Here is a 4687-nt window from a genome sequence, read left to right on the forward strand (position 1 = left end):
AATACGACGGTATCTAGGTGCTGCCCCAAGACCCAAGCCGTACCCAAGCCGTACCCAAGCCGAACATGGCCGACAGAGGTGACCGTAACGAGCTGTACTCTCTACTTGGAGTGCCTCCTACAGCTACGCGCGATGAAATCATCGATGCATACAAGAGAGCAGTTTTGCAGTATGAAGAGGCGTCAACGTTGGGCAGAAAGGACGACGCTTATAAGGAAGCTGACTCAATATATAAAGAGGTGAGCAGGGCGTTCTTTGTTCTTTCTGACGCGTCGCACAGACAAATCTACAATGACAGCGGCGTCATCCCCAACTCTCCCAAGCCTACCAAGAAGTCAATACGGCAGCGAAGAGACTATTGTGTGCAACATAATTCACAAAGCATAACTATCTATGTACCCCCAAACCTTGCGAAGTCCTGGCTAACTGCCTGTGAAGAAGAGCACGCCACTAATGCAACAAAATTGACTCAAGGCCACCAAATCAAAACTACGTTCGGTGACGCCAAGTCTGAAGAATCGGTTGGAACCGTGAGCATCACAGTGTATGAAAGCACTCAAAAACTGTTGATTCAGGGTTCGGCGTATTTGCTCTGGTTTACAGAAGTCTTCCCTGCACTTCGGAAGAGAATCAATACCAAGTCTGTCTGTGCTGAAACCCAAACCGAAAACATGGGTTCCGAGGCGGCAGGTAGCTCAGAGTCTGTGATCGTTCCTAACCCGTCAATTTGCCAAACATGCGATCAGCCACTATCATCCGATGTTTGCCCTTTATGCAATACTGTACCTAAAGACTTTGTGGATGTGAACAGTAATGAGATCAACACCTCCGCAAACCACCCCATTCAAGACAGCATCAACAAGCTGGAAACCTGCCTGATAAACTCCATCGCGGACAGAAAACTGTCTGAGGACTCCATCTCTCAACGCCTCTCTGCTCTGGAAGCCAAACCAAACTCATGCAAACATGTATGTGACATTTCATCTACTGTTGAGGGGAGAAGATTAAGGGAGGATATTGTGCGACTAGAGGGTGTAAAGTGTGAGTTGGAGCGCGAAGTCAAGTCATTGCAGGAAAAACTAGAGGAATTAGCTAGTTTTGTCCATATCCAGTCCAGTAAAACACCGATAGAACTGAAATCTATGGAAACCCAGACCACAGATAATCAATCTATGGATCAAGATTCTGATCGTGCTGATAAGCTGATACACGAAGTCGTCACTACAGTCGCTACACAAAACCGATTTGAAGTTCTGGATAAAGGCTCTAAAGTCTCTGATCATCCCGACTCAGACAGTTCGCACATGTTGTCGAAACAAGGAGCACGGGGTGTCAATTCAAAGGCAAATCACAGGACCCACGCGACCCGCTATGAAAAGGCACCGCCAAAGGACGAAGGAATTAGCACCTCTCAGGGAAACAAAGACACACAACTCGACATTCTGATTTTGGGGGACTCAAACACAAAGGCGCTAAAAGGGGACATTCTGTACCCCAACAAAAGTGTGAGAAAAGAGCTAACATATAACTTGACAGAAGCTACCGAATATATCGAACACTCCATGTTGCCTGACCCTAAGGTTATTTTGGTTCATGTCGGCACGAATGACATTCGGGACATAAGAGACGCATCGAAAGTGTCTGAAGGCTTCCGCAAGTTCATTCAAACATCCCGCGACAAATACCCACAGACCAGTCTCGTCCTTTCATCCATTCTACCAAGAGACGCCCCTACTCTACACGGTATTGGAGATGATGTGAATTCTTTTCTGAAAGTAGTCGGGGATGAAACGAGCTTCGTCCATATCGTTGACAATTCAAACTTTGCCAACGCAGGGGCGATCAAAAGTGCTCTATTCTCTTCGGACGGCTACCATATCAACAGGAATGGAATTCGCGTTCTAGCTGCCAATGTCAAACGAACAACCAACCCTCTCTTAGGTCTGGGTCAGTACACGGGCAGAAAGAACCAGCCTACATTGAACACAATGCCAAGCTCTCAGTACCGGACATACAGAGACGCTGTGGTCGGAGTACCGGCTGATGAGACTAGTGTCCCTCCTACTCAACACGCGAACCATTCTCGCGCGTCTCCACACACACAACCAGCACGGGACCGGGGACAACGATCACACACTGGGCCCTCAGTAACATCGGGACAAGACCGACCACCTACGTCAACCCATGCACTAGATGCTGGGCGAGAACCTAACGCAAATATGCACAGGAGACCATCAGTCGATAACCCGCCTAACATCTCAGCTGGCCCTACTTCAGAGAGACTCGGACACTTCTCTAGTACACCATGGAACAGTAACCCTCCCCCTCACCAAGGACCCGCGGCCCCAAGTTCATCTAAAGCTCCGATGGGACATCCAATGAACCCGTCCAGAAGCTCAACAGGACACTGGACTCAGCCGCCACCCATACCAAGTCGTCTCCCCGGACTCTGGGGTCCGCCCATGCTCAACCAACCGGCCGGCCCGTGGGGATTCTCCCCGATGAACACTCCTGTCCTCACCCCGCCCCGCCAGTCCCAGCCTCCACGGATGACCCCACCGCCCTGGTCCTGGCATCCTAACATGCTGTGGCCTCCAATGTTCCCGGTGTGGTAGGACTTCTATACTTAGTCATACATTCTGTACATATCGCTTAGGAAGACTGTAATCAAGGAGCTTTCGATACTACTGCATTAGTCAAAGCTTAGCTATTTGTAGATATACATTGATACTAATATTGAGCTACGTTGGTAGTCCTTAGAATCGATATATTACGACCATCTTAGATTAAGAAATAAGTGATTTAGACGTACATATATGTAGTTTTTCGTTGTTATTGTTGTTGAACAATTTTGATTGATTGTTTACTTAGTTTACATCTATCAAAGCTTACCTCAATTCTCATGTTAACTTAGCTAGTAAGGTCCTGTGAGACATTGTGGATCGGACCGTAAAGACGCAATTTTTTCTTCTTTTTCCCCATTTCATTTAACTCATCCTTGGATATGAAAGCATTTTCTGGAGGCAACATGAACTTTTGTTTCTGGAATGTCCACGGGCTGGGTTCGAAATTAGAGGATATAGATTTCTTGTATGATGTTAACAAATTTGACTTTATCTCGCTTCTGGAAACGTGGACTACTGAAAAAACAAAAATTAACATACCAAACTACAGTTCTTTCCAATTACATAGAAAGAAGAGTAAACGAGCAAAACGCTCATCAGGGGGCATCATATTCTTTTTCAAAGAACAATACAAAGCTTTTGTTAAAAAATTACCATCAAAATCAACAGATTTGCTTTGGGTTCAGATAGATCGCAAATTACTAGGATTAGACAAAGACCTGTTTATATGTTCAGTTTATATCAGTCCAAGCGCATCCACAACGCACAAATATGCAGAAAACCATGTAATAGAAATTTTAGAAGAAGAGATCTGTAAATACAGTTCTCAGGGGTTCATCCTACTAGGCGGTGACTTCAATTCTCGTCTAGGAAACTTACAAGATTTCGTTGAAGATGACACTTTCTGTGATAATCACACAAATAACTTCTCAAATATTACATTAGATAGACATCATATGGATCAAGCTCCCCCCAACAAGTTTGGCAGATTTGTGGCTGATTTATGTATTCAAGGAAATCTTAAAATTCTTAACGGCAGAATAGCCGGTGATCTACAAGGAAAATTCACGTGTCATCAGCCAAACGGTAGCAGCACTGTTGATTATGTAATATGCAACCAACCGCTTCTGGAACACATTTTATTTTTTCGAGTTAACCCTCTAACTACATTCTCTGATCATTGCATGTTATCTGTTGTCTTACGTACAAAATCCTCAAATCACCCTGCCAAAGAGAAACAGAAAAGTGGAAACAGCAAACCTCTTTCCAAAAGATTCCTTTGGAACGAAACCTCTGCACAGAAGTTTTTTCAAACCCTCAGCCAACCACACATTATAGACAAACTGAATAATTTTTCACTTAGAGGAACCAAAAGCGCAGCCCACGAAATTGAGAACTACGTCTCGGACCTCAGTTCGGTATTAAGGGATGTTGGATACAAATCATTGTGTTTAAAAATTAATAGGAAACGGCCAAGGAAAAGTAAAAACAAGAAATGGTTTGATAAAAGCTGTTGTGAAATGAAACGGGAACTAAAGAATCTGGCAACTCTACTTGAGAAAAATCCACTAAACTCAGACGTGAGAGGAAGGTTTTTTAAAAGGAAAAAAGAATATAGAAAACTATTAAAAAAAAAGAAACGAGACTTTCAGCAACAAATCGTTAACCAATTGTCCTCTTTGAGGGAAGAAAATCCAAACGCGTTTTGGAACTTATTGAAGAAACTGAAGTCAGAGAAAACACAAGAGCCAAGTTCTCAAATAACGGACGAGGCGTGGTTGAAACATTTTAATAGACTAGACAAATCTCCCATCAGTGACTCAGAAACTTCAACTAATAACTCTAAAAATGTTCAAACTCATTTTCCCTCCCCTCTCCCTCCTACGGAGAATTCCTTTTTGGACTCTCTGATATCAGCTAAGGAACTGGATATAGCCATCTCCAAACTAAAAAACAACAAATCTAGTGGTAGTGACATGGTTATAAATGAAATGCTGAAATGTGGTAAACCAATCCTACAAAAAACACTGCTCCATTACGCAAAAGCGGGCTATGTCGAAACG

The sequence above is a fragment of the Branchiostoma floridae genome, chromosome 4 (genome assembly GCF_000003815.2).
Source record: "Branchiostoma floridae strain S238N-H82 chromosome 4, Bfl_VNyyK, whole genome shotgun sequence".
NCBI lineage: Eukaryota > Metazoa > Chordata > Leptocardii > Amphioxiformes > Branchiostomatidae > Branchiostoma > Branchiostoma floridae.